Raw genomic sequence first — 22,333 nt, 5'->3', positions numbered from 1 at the left:
CTGAGGCAAAGTCAAGTGAGAAAAAAAAAGTGGGAAGAGAAAGGACAAAGAAGAGGGGAGGGAGAAGGGAGAAAGAGAAGAGAGGGGCCATAGAAAGGAGTGGGCTAAACCATCAACAAAGTGCCTCAGATGCCTCTGAATGAGACCCCTACTACAATATGTTTATTGCTATCTTAGGATATCTTAGGAAAGTCAGTGAAAGGTGCATCAGTTCCTTAAAGTGTTCACTAAAGAAAAGGTTCTCCATATTGGAGGCACTAAGTAGTTATAAATCTGCACAGGCACTGTCTACATTTGTGGGGATCAGTTTCTATTAGTTCACTATCATAGGAGTAGAGAGATGGAGAGATGGTACACAGTCCCCTCTGTTAGTGCCTATGTGTGTGGAGAAAGACTCTGAGACCCTACAGTGACAACAGATTGCTTGCTGGTTCCTCGGCCACATGCAATGTATACTTTCCCAACTCCGTACCTCTGTGTGTATCTTTCCCTCCCCTTGAAATACCTCATTTAACGATGTTCTACATGTCCTAATTTGATAAACTACTTTAACTAAAATGTTAGTGGCTGATAAAGGATGACAAATGGCCAGCATTTCAGGCAAAATGGCAGGGCTAACAGGGAGGAAATTTCTGGCACAGGGCTTTTTATCACCTTTTAAACTTAACTATGTGAGTAGCTGTGCATTCCACTTATGTGTAAGGTTGGGACTGCCCACGTATATATGTACGAGAGAATAATAGACATTTAGCACTCTGGGTAGCCATTGTATTTCATTGTGAGGTAAAATCCTAGGCAAAGTGAGATATCTCTTAAAAATGTAGGTGAGTCAAAGGAAACTTCATTTTTTTTTTCTCTCTGATAAATGTGTTTGTCCGTTGCCGAAGAAGACCATGCCATCAGAGAAATAATGACATGATTTGCACTTGACTTTGTTTTGAGTGAGGGAGGGCTGTGCAGGTCACCAACCTCACGGTCTCCTCCTGAGCCATCTGGATCCAGTGACCAGATATTCCTCAGGAGGACTGGAGATGACCGAGGATGAGGCAATTGGGTCTCACATGCCCAAGGTCACCCAGCTAGTGAGTGTCAAGTGTCTGAGGTGAGATTTGAACTCAGGTCCTCCTGACTCCTGCACTGGTGCTCTATCCACTGCACCACCTAGCTGCCCCTCTCTGGTAAGTAAAGCTCAAGGGGATGAATTCACCACAACACATAAGTCAAGAAACTGTAATTGTATTTTACTTGATATTTTAAAATTCCATAAGATATATCATGTTTCAGCTTCTAATACTCTATTGAAGAGAAAGTGAAACATCTTTTCCTCCATGTTAAGTGACAACTATTTAACCCCATAACTTAATGTCCATTTTTTTCTTTTAAAACTGCATGACCTGGTGATTGGATTTTAATAATTCAGCTAAATGAGGAAAACTTAATGTTCTGAGTATAGAAACTGGAAAATAAAAAACTAGTTCCTGCCATCGATGTGGGATATGTAATATTTTAATGCTTAGGAGATCATTAACAAAGGAAAATATTACAGCTCTATCCACCCTTTGAGAATCGAACTAATGAATGTCTAACAGCTGCTGTTGAAAAATCAGCCGCACCATCACTATCAATTCCAAGACAAAGCACAGCTGACAGATGTTTGATGTGATAAATCAGGCTGTACAAGGATTAAAATAATAAGTCCCAAATGTCCTTTAAAGACAAAGGTGCTGGAGCAAACTATTTCCAGGATCTTGCCTGCTTTTGAAATTTAGAGCATGGGTACAATTATCTTATGAAGGTAGGATGGACCAATGTAATGCATTATTGAAATATAACACAATAGAATATTAAAAGAACAAGTTTTATTATGATTGCTTTCTCTTAGGGGAAGTCTCAAGGACTGCTGAAGACATAACTTAAGGAGGTGTTATGAGAAAGTCTGAGTTGGGTCGATAATTAGCCCAAGTGCTGATGGTTTTTAAATAAGTTAGTGGTTTTTAAGATTATGATACAACTCTCTTATTAATAGGGAAATGCCTTCCAATTGTGCAGCCTGCAACCCATCCATGGTTGCTCGTCCTCTGTGACTTTTGTCCAAGTCCACCTATAAATATATCCATACAATCAGTGTTCTAAGGGTTTTCCTCTCATTCTCCTAGCATTGCATAAACAGTGTTGGAGCACATAGATTATACATCAGTTATCCCTCTCTTTTGGTACATCACTAATTAGTCTTTTTTTTTTTCCAGTACTATATTCCTTTATTGATATCCTCTGCACTAGACTATTAAAAAAAAAAACAACTGATTGAGATTGATAACCATTCAAAAGACTTTGACTAAGTCTTCCACAGAAGAAAAACAAAGTGGATGAAGAATACCTATTACCTAATTTCTGATGCACAATTAGATGATCTGCCTATATAGCTCTTCCATCAGCATGCCTATCTTGAATAAATAATGTAAATTGATAATGATTAGGCCTATAACTGAACAGGAAAAGGAGAATTGGTGGGTTGCTTTTGTGAAATTGTGAAACTTTTTAAATGACTCCAAACTTTCCCCTGGAAGAAAAACCCACCCTTTTTACTCCCAATATTCTGATGACATTGTTGTAGAGCTTTGAATCATGAAAGGCTACAGTCTCCAATGTAACTCAATATGAATGTCACTCAGAAGGCAATAGAAAGAGGCCTACATTGGGTATAAATAGGTTGCAACACATAATACACTATGAAGAACTAGATTAAATTTGTCATCAAAGCAATATATGATAAAAAAAGAGGCGCTTATCACATATCAGTGGTATTAGAAAATGAGCAAGAGCCTTACCTCTTACCATCTGTGATCAGCTTATGGAAAGAAACTGATGAATCATATAGGATAGAAAGGCAACAATGGGTACAATTTGTATGTTTGGAGGAAACAAGCTCATCAATGAGATCACAGATCCATATGCATATTGAATATTTGAGGTTGAGACAAAAGGAGATGTGGCATCCTATCAATCTTCTTGTGCTTAAAGTACATGCAATAGTTTGAGACAGATTTGTAGATATATTCAGTGACAGTGCAGAATTTATCCTCCTTGAAAAAGAACAGGCTATTCTAAAATATGTTCAAATTGAATCTGAGCCTACAGCGTTCCCTCAACCCATTCTTTGATAGTTAAGAAAGGTCCAGAAATTTTCCTCTATAGAATTCTAGTTAGGAGACTTTCCTTAATCATTTTTTTTTACTGCTTCAGAGGATCCAGAATCTCATTGATTATCTCCTCCCTCTACCCCCAGTGACTACAACTGTACTCAGGACAACTTGGGTTCAAATTGTTCTTCATTCACTCAAGTAACTCTGTGATCCCAGGTGAGTCACTTCACCTCTGTCTGCCCCATCTCTTCATCTGTAATATGCAGAAAATAGTAGCACCTACCTCCCAGGGTCATGATGAAGATAAAATAATATTTGTCAAGGACTTTGCAAATCTTAAAGCCCTGTATAAATGCTAGTTATTATTTTTCCTGCTTATAAAATGATTCTGTTGCTATTTCTTTAACTAGGCCTTCCTCTAAGTTTTGTTTTGTTTTTTTTTTAATATTCACATGGAAACATGCGAAGCTCTTAGACTATCAATTCCTCTTGTTACATGATCAGACCAGCCCCCTCCCACCTCTTGTCCAGTCATCTATTTCCTGGACCTGAAATAGTGTTTAAAAATGAGAAATGTCAGAGCTCTTAGGGCAAATGTTTGATTTGTCTACAATTTATATGTATTAACATGTACAGTTCTAGAAGTCCTTCATTAAGGTACATAAACTAAATTAAATTAAACTATCCTAGCTTTCTGTTAATAGCATTAAACCCAATATTGAGAATACTTCCTCTCTGTGTTTAAATGAATAGATTTATTAGTATTTTGTGAATCAGGAATGCTACTAAAGATGAATGTTCATTAAACCATCACTGACTGGTTTGATGTAGGCAGAGTGATCTCCCCACTTAGAGAACCCTCAGATAACCTGATTGCTTTACAGACGAGTAGAGACTTTGTTGGACTCTACAGAGTCCAGCTCCGGGTTATCTAAAGCCTGCAGTTTGAATGTTAAAAATCTGAAATATTATTTAAAAGTAAACTTGAGTCTGATAAAATGCAGGACAACATGTCTTCCAAGCATGGTTATTTCCTAACATGGGTGTTTTCACCTTTCAGAGGATTATATTGATTGCCAGTCTCTAAAAATAATTTCACTGATGAATGCAGATGTAATGAGACATAGATGGCAAACATGCAAATTAATGTCGCCTTGACCTAAAAACACTAAACCTGCACAACACATTATTCTACTGAAAACTGCTAATAAAAATCTAGAGACTATTTCCTATGCCCATCTTTCTACCTCCACCCATCTTATGAATCATCAAAAAGTTGGAAACAGAGGAAGTTTCTTTTAGCTTTGAAAATTCAACTAGTAGATTTAGGAACAGACCCAAAATAATGTGAGGTGTGGTGCTTATTACCCTTTGGCTGCTTGGTTGTTCTAAATTAAGGTGACATGCTGTAGAAAAGGTAAGTACTGTGAACTGGAAAACCTCTAATTAAGTGGCTGGATTCCTACCTCTCCTTTACTTTAAGCTACTGGGATATTTGTCAAAATGTCAAGATACCAAGGGTGTTCCTTTGGGCTGGTTAGGCAACAGGAAAATTTGATTTAATATGTTTTTGTGTTGACAAAATATGTTTTATGTTCATATGCCTTGGCCAATCTATGTTAGGCAGACCAATTTCAAAGAAAAACAAAGGCAGCTGAATTCAAACGACAATAGAAGATGCTGAATTTTCTGGTACCCTGCCAAGAGGAAAGCTTCAGTAGCTAACATTTCAAATATACCCCCAATACAAATGGTTATTCTTATAACAAGGACTGCTACTGCAGCCAACTGCAGTCCATGAAAAAGTTATTCAAGACTCACGTGCAGTATTTCTTGGAATGGTCAAGAAAGTGAATCTACCTCCTTCACATTTCTTGTCTCCATTTCCTTCTCTTTACTCATGCAATATAAGCATTTCCATTCAGGCCTATAACACCTCTCACCTGAACTATTCCAATAACCTCTCAAATGTTCTCCCTGCCACCAGCCTCTTTCCACTCCAATCCTCCTACATAGAGGTCACATTGTTATTTATAATGCTTTGGTCTGACCACGTCACTTATCTTCTCAAGAAATTTCAGCGGCTCCCTATAGATAAAGTAAAAATTATTCTCTGGCTGTTAAAGCTCTTCACAATCTGAACCTAGCCTATGTTTCCAGGCTGACTATATACTCCTCTTCACATGCCTTATGTTCCAACTCAACTGACCTACTTGCAGTTCCACCTCCCATCTTTATGATAACCTTTGTGCTAACTGTCTCTCATTCATTCCTTTGTGAGTAGGAACACTCTTCCCACTCATACCCTCCTCCAGGAAACTCAATTCCCCTTCAGGTTTGAATTCACATGCCACTTCCTTCAGGATACTTTTCCTACTTTTCCTCGTTGTTACTATCTTTACTCTCCACCAAAACCACTTTGGGTTTATTTTCTATATACTTTGTATGGACTTTTCTGTGTACATGTTCTTCTCCCAGAAGAATATAACTTGTTGAGTCCAGAGATTATTTAGTTTTTTCTTTGTGTCCTTGTTATTTAGTACAAAGGTCTTTTTTGGTTGCTGTACCCCTTGGCTTTGAAAAAAATTTCCATACTTTTTATTCAATATGGCAGGAAATAAATTCTAAACATCACTATACATATTCACACAAGAAATAACATAGATTAATTTCAACATTTACTATGATGTGGTTGTATAATTTGAATAATGTTATCATTTAGTTGTTTTCAGTCATTTCTAACTCTGTGATCCCATTTGGGGTTTTCTTGGCAGAGAAACTGCAGTGGTTTGCCATTTTCTTCTCCAGCTTATTTTACAGATGAGGAACCTGAGGCAAACAAGGATAAGTGACTAACGTGTCTGAGGTCAGATTTGAACTCAGGAAGATGAGTCTTTCTGAGTCCAGGCCTGGTAATTTATGTACTGTGCCACCTAGTTGCTCTAAATTTGGATAATAGTAATTTCTCAGATATTTCTCAACCCCCCTCTCCCTTCCCACCACAAGTTTTTGGCACAACCTGGGAGTTTGTATGGCCCAGGTTGGGAGCCCAAGATTGTGGAGAGCCTGGTATATAGCGTGTATTTAATAAATGTCTGTCTAATTGAATTTTACTGGGTGGGAACTTCATCTAGTGTTTACATATCCTGAAATGTTTGATACTCTCCTTTTTGCATTTTCTTAACTGGATAAACAGTTTTTTACTATATTTGGGGGTGTGGAGTGATGGAATTGGACTGAATGAAATTCCCTTTGTAGACTCAGTTTGACAGGTTGGGCTTTTTTGAGGCTCATTCTATGATTAATGAAAACTCCTTTGCTTCTAGTAACATAAGAAAAGCCTGTCCTTCAATTGTCTTCTCTTGGAATTTAAAACAGCTGCCTACCATTTAGCACAGTCTCTGAATCACTAAGACATTTCACGTGAAAGTTCCAACATATACACACACACATATATACATATATACATATATATATATATATATATATATGTTCTCCAAGTTTTAAAAGCAACAGTGAAATAGAACCTCAGTTGTCTCAGATCCTTCAGGATTCATTCTGCCAAAAAGGCAAGAATTTTGCATAAATCACATATTTTCCCATTTATCCACAAATTAAAAAAAAATCTTATGATTAGACTTCATTAGGTCATCAAGAGGACAGAAATAGAAAATATCCATACATTAGTGGTTTTTTTTTTAAGAAAGGTTATTTGTATCTAATGGCAGTCATTTCTGAGATAGGGGAGGGAGGGAAGAAAAGAGTTACATAATAACTTTACTATGTATTTAAAAAGAATAGCAAGTTGTATGTAATAGATTTGCAGTTTCATGTATTTTTTCTATTCTAATGTTATGAAAAAGCTTGTTTTATTTCTTAAGTTCAGAATACAATAAATGAAACTTAAATTTAAAACAGAGAGCATAAAATACTTTCTCCAATAAAATGTAGCAAATTAAAATTAAAATTATATACAAATTAAAATTAAAATATATTTCCAATCTATATTAGGTTAAAATAAAGAGAGAGAGAAAGATGAAACAAATAGAAGAGGGAAAAAGGGACAAATAGAATGAAGGAAAGAGATGAAGTCCTGAGAGAGAAATTGAGGTTCCAAGACTTTCTTTTCTCCCTAACTCTGCAGTCAAAATTGGCCTCCAGGTATTTACTCCTTCCTTTCTAAGCTATTCCATTAGAGGGAAGTTCAGAAAAGAGAATTCCCCTGTGCACTATGTTGGGATCTTTGTCTTAATAGCCAGAACGCTCTTTTAGATACATGTGCCATTGTATTTATCAATTTTAACTGCAGGGAGTGGGGATGAGCAACTGATAGACACTTTAATTTAGAAAACTTGCTGCAGGCCAAATGAAATTAAACTGAGGCTGAATCCAGGGTCAAAGGTTTCCTCCACACCTAGATGAACTCTCAAGATCCCTTGGAGCTATATAAAATAAGAAAAGTTACAACTCAGCAAGTTGTTTATTGAGCACCTACTATGTGCATTGTAGTATATTAACTGCTACAAAGGATATGAAATAAATGGAAGAAATGGTTTCTGACCCTAAAGAACTTATAATCAAGTTGAAGGAACATTTTATTAACATCTTGAGATTTTCTTAAAGGAAGTTGATGGAAATAGGTTGGTGGAGGGGAAGCAAAGGGGCAATTCCATAGGAAGAAAGATGGTGGAGCTGTGCAAGAGAAGGAACTGCAAACCAAAGGCACAAAGCTGGGAACTAAAACGATGTGTGTTGGGAAGATGGTAAAGAAACCAACCCAGCATGACAAAGGAATGCTAGAAACAAACTCTACTGGGGAATTAACAGAGATGAGATTGGATAGTGTGGGACAGGGAGTGGGGAGTTGATGGATGGCTTTGAAAGCTAAATGGAGGAATTTAAATTTGATCAAATAGGCAATAGGGAGCCACTCTAGGTCCTTGAGTAAGCAATTCAAGAATAAATCAACACGAAGATTAACTAAATGAGCTAAGACGTGGTGGTAGAAAGAAAAGGGGAAAGTGGGAAGAGCACTGAGGAATGTATTATTAACTATTGTGAAGTGGATGGCTGTGATTTAATAGGAAGCATTCTTTAGGTTCTGCCCCTGTGGATACACTTAATTTGACTCTTATGAGGCACAAGATTGGATAGATGCCCACAGAGAGATGAGAAAAGACACTATTTTCCTAAGGAAAAAAAAATCTCCTTTGCAGGCTACAAATTGAAGCAGAAAGCTAAAAATCAGTTCTCTCTCTCTATCCATCTGAACATTTGCATTGCTATTACACTGATTTAACTATCTAGGATTCACATAAAATGAACACTGAAGGGTAAGGGAAAAGAGGAGAAAAACTGCAATAACCAGGAGACGGTGTCTCTTTTTATATTTTTCTTTGAGATTGTCTCAAATTTTTTCTATGTTTCTTAAAATGTTGATCCCATTCTATCCTCACTTTACTAAAGAGGCTGCTCCCTTCCTCTCTTCTTGTATCTTCCTCTCCCTTTGTCCACATCCTTGTTACCTCTTCTTTTTTTTTTTGCCACTACAAAAAGATCAATTGTCTTTACCACCTTCCAAAGCTAATGCCACCCTCCATGTGCCTTTGACCTCACCATCACCTCCTTTTTTTCAGGACCCTGTTGCATCCATAATCCCCTTCTCAAGCAAATTCAATCTCTCCCTCTCTACTGGTTCATTTCCTTTGTCTTAGAAAAGTTTTTGGGTCTTAAGAGAACATTATATACAGTAACAACAATATTGTAAGATGATCAACTATGAATGAATTAGCTGTTCTGATCAATACAATGATCCAAGATAATTTCAAAGGACTTATGATGAAAAATGCTTTCCTCCTCTAGAGAAAGAACTGGTAGAAGATCGAAGCATATTTTTTCACTTTCTTTAAAAATTCTATTTATATTATTCTAAACTTAAGAAATAAAATGAGCATATTCATAATAGAATAGAAAAAAGATGATTGTACATAAACTGCAAATTTATTTACATACAACTTGCTATTACTTTAAAATATATAATAAAGTTACTATCTAATGCCTTTTTTTCCTTATTTTCCTTCTTCTCCCCCCTCCATGACTACCATTAGACACACACGTGTGTGTGTGTGTGTGTGGCTGTTTATGTATATATGTGAAACCATTCTATACATTTATCAGTTCTTTCTTTAGATGCAGATATCATCTTCCTTCATATGTCCTTTGTAATTGATTTAGGTATTTATAATAGTCAGTGACTTATTCATTCAAAGTTGTCCTTAAAACAATATTGCTGTTATTGTGTACAGTGTTTTCTTGGTTCTGCCCATTTCATTCTTCATTATTTTTACAACTCTGTCTGTCTTTTTTTCTAAGATCATTATTTCTATTTTTTTTGGCAACATGGCTAACATGGAAATATGTCTTGCAGGATTTCACATACATAGTTGATGTGATGTTTCTTGCTTTAACAAGGTGAGAGAGCGGAAGGAGGAAGAAGAGAATTCAGAACTCAAAAAAAATGAATGTTTAAATAAATAATAAATTTAAAATAAAATAAATGCTCTCAGGTCACATGCAACTTATCTTTTTTTCCTTTGACTATTCAAGTTCTTCATCTATTGTCTTATCTCCTTCCTTCTCACCACTCTACTTACTGGGGGAAAATATTTTATATTCACTCTCCCTGCTTCTTTACTATTTACTCCTTCTTTAACTCTTTGAAACTCACTTCTACCTCTACCATCCTTTTTACTCCTTCCTGGAACTGTTCTTTCTACCAAGGTCCTCCTAACTGCCAAACTCCATGGCCTTTTCTCAGTTCTCTATTTTGCAGTACTTGACGTCATGAGCATCTTTCTTCTTCAAGCTCTCTCCTCCCTTGCCTTCTCCGGCAATGCTGACAGAGCTTAGAGACCAGACTTTTCTTCAATCCTGTGAAATGCAGTTTCCCTTACTCCCTGACAATAGCACAAGATCATTCTTTGTTTTTGTTTTTGTAAGTATAAGTTTCTGCACACTGAAGGGGACTACATGTATATTTTATTGGATGATGCAACAACAACAAAAGGTAATTTTAAAGGCTTGCCAGTGTGAATCTTGGTTCTGTATACCAACTCAAGGCAAATTAACATTGCCTTCACTTTTTTCCTGACTAGGCCTTTTCTGCCAGGTCTCAGTCTTAATATCAGCTCAGGTGCAACTGTCTGGCTGGTGGAGTCAGCCTGGTAATATTTCTTGGTGTATCAGCCTGTTAGTATCCGCATCCTTAAATTTTAGCTTTGACCATGGGAATCTAGAGCCTCCTATCTTCTCTGTCTTCCTGCCAGGACTGAACTTTCCTAAATTTCAATCTAAATCTGCATATTTTTAATATTTTTAAATGGCATAAATTAATTTTATATAATTTACCATCAAATTTTAAAGGACAAAGTCGTATATAAGATAGTTACCATGAAATTTAAATAAAACTGGATAAAGATATCTAATCAGAAGACATTGTGGGCTGTGGGAAGAACATTGAATTTGGATTAAAAGAACCTGTGTTTGAATCCTAGCTCTATCAGTTACTGCCTGTGTGACCTCAGGCAAATCATTTAATCTCTCTGGGCCTCAGTTTCTTTACTTGCAAAATTAAAGATCTGAGTCAGATCAATTCTGTCTTCTTTGTTTATTTTCCATTGTTTTTGTTCATCCATCAAAGTATTTGTGTTTCTATTTTCCTCTTATATAGCTATATAAATATGTATACTAATTTATTTATTTTTAAATTAAGTTTTATTTTTACATTTAATTTTCATTTTTTGTTAATTACATATAATCAGAAATTTTTAACATTAAAAAATTTTGAGTTTTAAACTCTTTCCCTCTCTCCTCGACCTGCCCCCTCCTTCAGAAGGCAAGCAATTTGATTTGGATTATACGTGCCATACAAAAACATTTCCATATTAACAATTTTGCAAAAGAAAACACAAACCGAAAAATAAAAAATAATGAAGTTAAAAAAAAGTAGGGCAGCTAGATAATTCAGTAGATAGAACTCTGGTCCTGGAGTCAGGAAGGCTCATCTTCCTGAGTTCAAATCCAGCACTCAGATACTAGCTATGTGACTCTGGACAAGTCACTTAACTCTGTTTGCTTCAGTTTCCTCATCTGTAAAATGAGCTGAAGAAGGAAATGGCAAACCACTTCTATATCTTTACCAAGAAAACCCCCAAAATGGGGTCATGCAGATTTGGACAAGATTGAAAATGACTGAACAAGAAGAATAAAAAAAATCCTTTGATCTACATTCAGACTCTATCAGTTCTTTTTCTGGAGGTAGATTGTATCTTCATCATAAGTCCTTTGGAATTTTTTTGGATCACTGTATTCCTGAGAATAGCTAAGTCATTCGTATTTGATCATCATGTAATATGGCTGTTACTGTGTGCAATGTTCTCTTAGTTTTACTCATCTCACTTTGCATCAGCTCATGTAAGTCTTTCCAGCTTATACTCATTTCTTGGCTGCACTTTCTTCAGTTCTCCTTCTTTCACATTCCTTTTCCATGATAGCATCATATGATTTACCTGCTTCAAGTTACCTGTTTCAAGCCCTGTGAAGTTAACCTACTTCAAGCTTTTCATTTGCTGATGAGGAAAATGAAATCTGATGTGACTTGTTCAAGATCACAAGAACTTGTTATTCTAAATTGAATAACTATTCTAAATTTAGCTCTAAATTCTAAATGCTTCTATAAACTCTTTTGAGAAGATAGCTCTATTTGTATTTTATAATGTTCATAGGATTGTCTTTTGGATGGGATTTATGATATCATTAGTATGGGGAACTTCCATTGAGGAAATTCCCTCTACCAGTGCAGATCAGTATCTCCACTGTAATCTGGGTATTAGACATTCTTCATCTTTTTAGTCTTTCTTGTGTGGATGAACAAGGCAATTCATTTGAGTGATTTCAGATCTCTTTTAAAAGTTTTTGCAATGTCTTGGGCTTTCATGCATTCAACTTAAGCTTCTGGAGGATTTCACCATTAATAAAGAATCCCTCCTCAATCTGGACTCTGCTGAATCTCCTCTGTCACGAAGGTGCATATATTTGGCAATTGAAATATCCTTTTTTATGTCTGACATTTGTTATCAGAGTCATTCAACAGGGAAATTTCTATGGTTATCTTTTTCAAGGAATCCTGGATGATCTCACTGTATTGATAAGAGGCATCTCCAAGTAAAAGATCCTGCAAGGCACTCTTTTTTATAATCCACAAAGAATACGCACAATGAAATTTTATATTTTCCACATCCTTCGGTTATTTGTGAGAGGACAAAAATGTGGCTCATTGTTGTACATCGTTTGCAAAAATCTGCTTGTTCTTTCCTCATCAAAGATGCCTTTGATGAAGGGATAGATGACTTTCAGAAAGATTTTGTAAAGTAGATGTATAGGTTGGTAGTGATTAACATTCTTCAATTCACCTGTTTCAGTACAGACAGTACTCCCTTTGCATATGGAGCATAACACAAATTTGGCTTTATGTGAAGAATTGTTAACTATGTACAGTACTGTGCTCTCTCTCAACTCCTGCCCCTTGGCAGCCTCTCCCACTAGAAAAAAACAAAAACCAAACCAAATTGAACTAAAACAAACAAGTGAAAGCAGAGGAACATGTGCAGCTTGATGGTCTTGGCAGGAGAGAGGAGACCTTTGCCCTGTTCTGCCACCTGCCCTCTTCTCCAACCCTTGGCTCTTGGTTATGTGTGTCTATGTCACTGTCTAGGCCCCATATGTCTGCCTCCCCCTTCTTCCTCTTCGCTGGTCAGCCCCTCCATCTTGCTTCTTCGTAGCTGCTCCCCCCTCAGGTTCCTCCTCCTGCTTTGAATCATGTGCCTTCTTCCATGGGCATGCTACCCCCTTCCTGACTCCCTCCCTTCTCCATATCAGCTGGCAAATTCACATTATATAAAAACTCTTTATACAGATACAGAAGTGGTCAACTTAAATAAAGCAAGAACTATCTGTAATAAGAAGGGCTAAGACTTTTTCCACATTTTTTGTATCTTTCTCTTCTTTAGATACCTTTGGATATCAATCCCTCAATATTCTATAATTAGGGGCAACCACGTTTTGCAGTGGATAGACCACCAGTAGGAATGAGGAGGACCTGAATTCAAATCTCACCTCAGACACTTGACACTCACTAGCTGTGTGACCTTGGGCAAGTTACTTAACCCCAATTGCCTCATCCTGGGTCATCTCCAGTCATCCTGAGGAATATCTGGTCACTGGATTCAGATGGCTCTGGAGGAGAAGTGAGACTGGTGACCTGCACAGCCCTCCCTCACTCAAAACAAAGTCAAGTGCTAGTCATGCCTTTATTTTTCTGATCGCATGGTCTTCTTTGGCAACGAAGATCAAACACACACTCCATAATTAAATCATCCATTAGGAAACTCTTCAGTCATCCTTTGTAAATCTATGTTTTGTCTTTCTTTGTATCTCCAGAGCTTAGCATAGTACCTGGCACATAGTAGGCACTTAATAAATTCTTACTGATTGATTGGCTATCTACATATATTCTTAGTGCAGTTGGGTTCCTTTCCATTCAGTGCTGTTTATATCATATCTACAACTGAATACTGGGGTCCGAGAATGACGTTTATATCATCCTTGATGGAGAAAACAGTTTGTTGGGTTTTTTGTGTTGCAATTCTCTTACATTTTTCTTTTGTTTGTAATGCATGTTGCATTTTCATCCTTAAAGGCCTTTATGCTGCTTTTGCTTGGTTGTACATCTTTCCAAGCCTTCTTTACACCAGTTTTACCCTCCTCTGCTTCATTCTGCTTTATGAGACAATACTTCTTACAATCATCATTCATCCTTCATAAGATTTAAAAATGAGTTCATAGTCTATTTTTTTCCCCTGACAAAAATCTAAATTTATCTCTTTGATGCTTCTACCCATCACTTCTGGCTTTGGTCTCTGGGACAAAACAGAACAAACCTAATGCCTTTTGCAATGAGAATTCTTCACATATTTGGAAGATGGTTCCTGTTGAGTCTTCTCTTTCCCACTCTAAACATATCCATTTCCTCCAAATGATATTCATATGAGGCAGCACTTCTAGTCACTCAGTTCACAACCCTGGAGTCAGGCTTGTCTCTTCCCTTTCCCTTATCCTTTTACAAGCTATCAGTTACCAAGTCTTATTGATTTCACCTCTATAACACTTTTCGTAATCCTCTCATCTCCAACCACACAGCCCCTACTCTAGTTCTAGAGCCAAGGACATCTCTTAATAATTACAATAGACTTCTAATGGGTCATTTACCTCCTAGCCTCTCTCATCTCCAATTCATCTTCCAAACTGATATTCCTAAAACACAGGTCTCTCCATGTGATTCTGCTCTCCATTTTTCAAAATCTTCAGTGGCTTCCTATTGTCTCTATGATAAAAACTCTTTAGCATGTCATTCAAGGCTCTTCACAATCTAGCTCTCCTCAGCCTTTCCAGAAATTTCTCACTACTTGCATTCCAGTCAGATTGGTCAGGTTCCCTGTGGACAACATTTTACCTTTTGCTTTTGCATCTTTGTCAAAATTGTCTCCCATGTCTGTGGTGTATTTCTTTGTTCAACTCCACTTTGCAGACTCCTTGGCTTCCTTCAGAGCATAGTTCAGGCGCCATCACCTCAGGCTTTTCCTTATCTCAGTCATTACAATATTCTTTGTATTTACTTCGTGTGTACATACTGAATTTCTCCCCCAGGATGCCCCCCCAACCAGGTGGTAAAAGAATGTAAGTACTTTAAAGACAAAGGTCATTTCATTTTTGTTTTCCTAAACTCAGAACCCAACATAGGGCTTTGTACGTAGGTGTCTAATCAGTGATTAGTGACTTGAATTGAATTACTTGGCATAGCAAGACTCAGGGCAGGTTCAAAGTTTAAAAATGAAATAAGCATTCCTATAGTATAAATTTCAATTAAAACCCAACTTTACTTTTATGTATGAAAAGCATAGCATTCATTCATAAGAAAAAGAAATAAAATATGTCTCCTTTCAAAATCTCCAGATCAAGAACTTAAAGAAGTGACATGAAAGAGGTTGGAGATTAGGTGAAATTTCTGCCTCCTCTCACTCTCCAGCCTAAACCTTTTATTTCTTAAGTTTACAGATATGTGAGGCACTGGGTGGGAACTAAGCAGAGAAGTGAAGCAGGAGGAAGAAACTGTCTAGGGTCCGCAAAGGGTGTTGGGAGGGGAAAAGGGAGCCTGAGCTCGCTTTCTTTTTCACTAAATTGTCCTCCCTCCCTAAGGACAAGCAAACTCCTGCCATGCTTGGTATGGTTTTTTTGCCCTCTTTGTGGTAGGGATTTTTCATTGGTTAAAACTCTCCAGATTGTCGTGACTATTGGTCAATGTCTAACTATCTATTTCCTATTTCTTAGTCAATAGCCTTTTCAAACTGGCTGAGTTAGAACTATTGTAATCATTCAACATGCTGCTTAATTTTGTCCTTTTCTTTTAAATTAGTGTTTACTTTGACTTTGGCCCTAATTATGATCTAAGTGTGCACTGCTTATTCTTGAATGGATGCTATGTCACTAAGCAGTCATTTCCATTCTGTCAATTGAATATTTGTAAAGTCATTTCATACTCACTGTATCTAATCCCTTCCTGTATCTCTTTGTGAATAAAGTATTTATAATGCACAAATGAGGCTTCCAATTAGTCTAATAACAGTTGGAGTCTTTCATCTCTTCATCCCAATCCATAATTTTCAATATTTTTGCCTTTTCCTCCTGTGTTTATTTTTACTTGAAAGCACCCAATGGCAAGGGATCTGCTGATTTAATTTGTAGGATTTTGTCAAGTCTTTTTCTTCATACACTCTCCCTATGTCTTTATTCTCTTCAGTGGATGTTGGTGCACAAGCAACAATTATCTTCAGGGTTGCTGTTCTCCAGGATCCCAGTTAACCTAAGATCTTGATCTATCTTCCAAAACTTTTTATTCTGCATTATCATTAACTTTTATGTAAAAAGTTCTGCAGTATTTTTGCTTTTCCCCATTTATTCTGCTTTTGCTGCACCCATTGCAAAGCAACATAACAGAAATAAAAGCATCCATTTTGCAGTTTGATCCTTTATCTCTTCCCTTGGTATTTTTGCTGAGTTACTGTTTCCTTTAATGGGTTTATAAACCAATTAATATTACCTTGTGGTACATCTTGCTTCTTTCCTGTGTTGATTCAGCTTGTGGTTCTGTAGTAGTTCTGTCCCTAGGTTCTTCTTTGTTGCAGAATTTCTTTATGTGAGCACTTTTCCTTGACTTCCTCCTTATTATTATTTTTTGTTCTGTTTTCCCTCATTATTGTTTCTATGAATTTTGTGTGTTTCAATATATTGAGAGACAGGACTCTGAATTTAACATGACCCCTGCTGCTGCAGTAATGAAAATGGTTGCAAGGGGAAGGCCTGCCTTACAATTGGTAAGAGGAAGATGATAGCTTTAGAAATTGTTGTCTAGCCCTAAGGCCTGTGGATGTACTAAATCCCGTGGGGCATTGTGGTAGGGCTCCATTTCTTTCAGTGGATATTGCTGTCCTGGGCCTAGGGCAGTAGAGGCTCCGATTCCTCTGGCATTTCAGCCCTAGGTACCATCAGGGAGCTGGGCAGCACCCTGCTTACCTTACTCTCTCCCTATATGTTCCTTCTCCACCTTGGCTCCAGGGAGTGCTTGGACAGTCTGAGAAGTCTTCACTTCAGCGTAGGCTGCTTGGATCCAGGGCAACTAGGGGCAGCAGTGGCTCATGGGGATCTGGGGTTATTTATAATGTTTGTTTATGTCCTTTTTCTCCTCTCAGCAATATTATCATTATGTGACATTATATTTTTGTGGTATGAGAAATGGTGGTTTAATGGAGTTATTTCTTTATATGATTACCCTACTGTTTTCCTGAACAGTCACATTTTACTGCCTTCTCATGGACTTTAGACTTTTGTGTCTTTCTTGCATGGGATTCAACTGGCCAGTTCCTCACTTCTCAAACCCCTGTGTAGCCCAGATAAGAAAAACCACTTTCTAAATGGCTTTCCAAGTTATCATTTCTGTGGGTTTCCTGTCTTGGGCTTCTCTTTCTGTCCTTTGGACATCTGAATGAAGTCCTAAAAATCTCACTTTTCTCTCTTTCCCCCAAGGGTGGGGAACATGGGGCCTCAAGGCCACATGTGGGATTGAATCCAAACTTCACAGAATATATCCTGATATATGTTCTGTGAAGTTTGGATTCAGTCAAAGGGATGCACTTGAGGACCCAGAGGGTCACATGTAGCCCTCGAAGCTGCAGGTTCCCTACCCCTGCCTTAGTCCATGCTCTTTTCCTAGTGTATTTAAAACAAAACTCCTTAAGGTGGTTGGTTCTGTGTTGGTTCTGACGTTGGTGGTAAAATTTCTTTTTCCACTTCCTTCCTTAGATTGACATTGGACCCCTGCAGCCCAGGAACAAAGGCTTCCATCTCCATGAGGATGCCCTGGAATCTGGCTCATGCTACTCTAAAGGTGAGGCTTTCTTTCAGACTGATTATCTGCTCTAATTCTACCTGGAAGTATAGCTTCCCATTGGCTTGCTCCCATCTCTCCTCATATTGAATGGACTGAGAGGATCTACTTTCCCTAAGTCCAACAGACCCTGGATACCTGTCTTCATTCTTCACTACAGGATCCCAATGCTTCACTCATCTCATGGTATTGCATACTGCTCATTCCTTCACCTTTGTCACCTTGCAATACCTACACTCCTCTTGAGAAGTACTCTACTAAATCCCAGATAACTGGAAAGCATTCAGAAGCAGACTATGCACATCCACTTAACAGAGGCTTTCCCTAACCCGTAGTGACACATCCGAGCCTGACGAATGCACAAGTTTTGTTTTTAGCTCCTGTCTTTCCTTGGACTCCCATTTTCCTTCTAATCCCCTAAGTCTGTGTTACCCAAGGTTGTATCCTTGATCCTCTTCTTTTCTTCTGTATATAATTTCTTTCAGAAATCTCACCTATTAGCTCTATGAGGTGAATAAATAAGTACATGACTGAATGAATGAAAAAGCATTCATTAAGAGAATAACATATAATTAATGTTGCACTAAGCCCTGGGGATACAAATCAAAACAACCAAGACAGTTCTTTCCATCAAGGAGCTTACATTTTAGTTGGAAAAGACAACATATAACAGGGACAAAGAAAGAGAATGTGAGTATACCCATATCTTGAAAATGACCTGGAAGTGACCTGTAAGTATGGTTCTGGGCAAGATAAGGCAAGACCTTTCCTACGACAACCTAGTGTCCCCAGAGATGAAGTCAAGATTCCAATGGGCAAAGAATAATCAGGATGGCCAGAATGCAGGAGTCATGGTTTGGGAATGATTAGAAGGAGTTTAACTCCTAATTTTGTATTTCTGGTCTGAACTTTTCTTTGAGGTGCCAATGCAGCATTTCTGCCTCGTTTGCCAGGACTTCAAACTTAGCTTGTCTAAAACAGAACTTTTCATCTTCTCCCCCATGTCTGCCTCACCTCTTGTCCTCCCTATTCCTCTAAATAATATCTACCATTATTCTGCTTGCCCAGGCTTGAAACCCTATGAGAATATTTGACTTCCCTCTCCTTTGCTCTTATAATCAATAAATCACCCATTTCTATTGTCTCCCCTTGGGCATGTAAGCTCCTTGAAAGTAGGAATGGTTTCATTCTTTGCATCTGTAGAGAGCAGCACAGTACCTGTCACCTATCAGACACTTAATACATCTTTGTCCATTGACTAGTCGACTAGCTGGTCTACCTAATTTTAATCTCCTGCTCCTTCCAGTCCATCCTGGACATTGTCATCAAATTAATTTTATTAAAACTAAGTTCTAATCATACCACAGTACTCAAAAATCACCAACGGTTCCTTGTCCAAGCTTATTAGCATGGAATTTAAAACCTACTGACTGAACCCAGCTAGCCTTTCTTGCCTATTCACATCCATTTCCCAGAACTAACCTCAACCCTATAATTAATTTGGACTACTTGTCATTTTCTAAATAAGTATTGTGTATTTTGGTCTATGTGCTTCTGATCATTTTTAACAAAATAAGACATCCAAAAATTCTATAGGTTGCCTTGGGACATATCAGATTCCCCTCTTATTATTATCGCAGGTATTCAACAAGAAAGATTAGATGACCACTATTTGGAAACACTGTAGAAGGGACTGTCATTAGGGTACTGTTTGGATTAGTTGACCATTGAGATCCCTTCCAAATCTGAAACTATGGGATATTATTCTATGTAACCAAAGTGGAATTAACATTTTCTTACAAAACTTCTTTGAACAAGTAAAAGGGATAGAAGATTGTCTAGGCAGGAAGGAGCTAATATTAGCACCAGGTCAGACTTAATGGTTTTAGCTTTCTCACTTTTTTGCTTCTAATATATTTTATTAATGTCCTATCCTTTAAAAGAGTGCTGTAGTCACATTTTAATGATACCACATGCCCATAAAACTCTCTCTTATAACAAACAAATACAACTTTCTGATACGTAAGCTCTTTGAGATTGGGGACTATTTTCACCTTTCTTTGAATTCCTAGCACTTTGTATAGTGTTGTCACTTGGTATAGTGGATATATATATATATACTGGACCTGTAGTAAAGAAGACCTTAGTTCAAAGCCAGCCTCAGTCACTTAATAATGTCTGTGTGATTCTGGGCAAGTCACTTGACCTCTGTTTGCCTCAGTTTCTTTACTTATAAAATGTGGATAATAACAATACCTACCTTCCACAGTAATTCCACAGTGAGGATTAAATAAAACAATAATTGTAAAATGCTTAGCAAAGGTCTTGACCCAAATGAGGTGTTATGTAAATATTAACTATTATTATTAATTGCTATCACTATGGTTATGATCCTACACAGCTCACTTAATCTCTCAGCATCAATTTCTTCATCTATAAAACAGAGATGACAATAATAATAACTATTTTACAGGTTTGTTGTGAGGATTTAACATAGGTAGAGAGAGCACTTTGAAAACCTTAAAGCACAATTTAATGCTAGCTATCATAAGGGCTTAATAAAACAATTTGTTGACTTGCTGAAAAAACCAACAACAAATAATTACAGTCAAGTAAGACAGATCAACACATTGCCCATGAACTTATGGATATATGCCTTATTCCACACTGACAGCCCACCAAGTCTTTGTCACACCATGGAGGATCTGCCTAGCTATCAGTCCCCTGAAGTCATGATTGGTAATTGTTTTGTCTAGAATTTTGAAGACTTTCAGTTTTACTTTCCTTTGAACTATGTTGCTCATTATGTAAATTGTTCTTATCTCACTTTGCATCATTCATACAGAGCTTCCCAAATTTATCTGAATTCTTCATACATGTCATTTCTTAGGTCACAATGCTATTCCATTACTTCATGTAACACAATTTGTTCAGCTTTTCTCTGGTCAGCAGATACCTACTTTTCCCTACTTTCTTTCCAGTTCTTTGCTAATGCAAAAAAAAAACCAAAGTGCTGATATAAATGTGTTTGGCATTAAAACATGTTTTCCTCTGTCTTTGATCTCCTACATTATGGTGCATGTAGTGATAGTATTCATAGGTGACAAAATTTAGCGACTTTTCAAAAGTGTAATATCAAATTGTTTGAACCTTGCAACAACTCACAACTCTGGTAATAGTGCATTGTTGTGCCTGTCTTTCTATATAAAGATCCTCCAGCCTTTACCACTTTTGTCTTTCATCATTTCTGCTAATCTGATGGGTATAAGGTAAAGCCTCATAGCTATAGCATTTTTTCTTTTTTCTTATTATTTGTGATTTGGAACATGTTTTTATATTATTATTGATAACTTGTATTTTATCTTTTGAAAACTATTAATGATTTTTAGAATTGGTTTATTGGGAAATGGCTTTTTTCTTATATATTTGTATTAATTCCCAATTATTTTTATTTTCTATGATAATCTCCTTCTAGACTTTTCTATTTTTTTAAATTATGCAATCTTTTCTATTTAGGTCATATGTCCATTTGGATCTTATTGTGATATATGGCATGAAATGTTGTTCTAAAACTAATTTCTGCTAAACTTGAATAAGGAACCTTTAGTACTGGGTACATTTGGGTTGACTGAATGCTCAGTTGTTTACTATGTTCCATTGATTCTGGGTCTTGTTTACCTAGTCTATTCCATTGATCGATTCTTCTATTTTCAATCAGTACCAAATCATTTTGATGACTACTAGTTATTGCAGAAGATAAAATGAACATCTTAATTTCTTGAAATGCTTTTGCAGAATTAGGGGAATATCCGTTAATTAAGACATTCTTTTTCAGCTAAAATCTCAGAAAAAGTCCTGATACCTAAGATGCATAGGGAATTGATACAAATACATAAGAACAACAGTCATTCTGCACTATCTAAGTGATCAAAAGGCATGAATAGGCAGTCTATAAGCACAGGCACATAATAGGTGTTTAATTGATGCTTGTTGATTGGTTGAATTTTTTAACCTTCAAAGCCTTCTATGATAACCTTCTGTAGTATCTCCAGCAGAAAATGATAGCTCTCTCTTTTGTATTCCTATATATCATTTAGTCAATCTCATGCTTAACATGGCACTTATCATAATATAGGCTTATATTCAGACATTTCTATTAGTTCCTTGAGGAAAGGGATACACCTCTGTGTCTTCCTTAGAGTCCTGAAAATTCAATCAACATCTATAGTACTTTTGGCATGAATGAATATTTCTCCTTAGGAAAGATTCTGACACCATTTTTTCCTGTAAATTATTTCCCTTTACCAATCATCTTTGTCATGGGAAGCTACTTAGGGTATTGTTTTTACCTTTTGTTTAGTGGTTTTCTTAGCCACTTATTGATGACCTATATTCTAACCAAAACAAAACCACAGAAAGAAAACTATAGAACTCTCCACTCCCCTCAGCCCCCCCAAAAGAGCAAGACAGAGGAAAATATACAGGTCTAAAATCCAAGATATATAGGAAATTTATATACCGCTACATAAGAACATAAGCCATGCATGTCAAGATGGGGCTAAACCCTTATAAACTAGATTTGGGGCAAACCTGGTTTCCATTTGAGCCCAGTAGATTATTTGTCTATCTATCT

At 36.9% G+C, this 22,333-nt stretch overlaps 1 protein-coding gene and 1 long non-coding RNA gene across 2 annotated transcripts in view; one reads left to right on the top strand and one right to left on the bottom strand.

Moving 5' to 3' along the window:
- Nucleotides 1–22,333, bottom strand: part of NXPH2 (neurexophilin 2) — a 167,096-nt gene that overhangs the window by 54,081 nt on the left and 90,682 nt on the right. The gene's annotated exons all lie outside the window — the stretch shown is intronic.
- The window catches only part of LOC140506237 (uncharacterized), a 98,591-nt gene that overhangs the window by 2,431 nt on the left and 73,827 nt on the right, over nt 1–22,333 (top strand). The window contains exons 3-4 of the long non-coding RNA XR_011967826.1: nt 3,287–3,359; nt 17,616–17,700. This is a non-coding gene — a long non-coding RNA (uncharacterized lncRNA). The remainder of the gene's footprint in view (nt 1–3,286; nt 3,360–17,615; nt 17,701–22,333) is intronic.

The sequence above is a fragment of the Notamacropus eugenii genome, chromosome 5 (genome assembly GCF_028372415.1).
Source record: "Notamacropus eugenii isolate mMacEug1 chromosome 5, mMacEug1.pri_v2, whole genome shotgun sequence".
Lineage (NCBI taxonomy): Eukaryota > Metazoa > Chordata > Mammalia > Diprotodontia > Macropodidae > Notamacropus > Notamacropus eugenii.
Note: the sequence above shows the minus strand (reverse complement) of the source record. Positions and strands in the feature narration are given on the sequence as shown.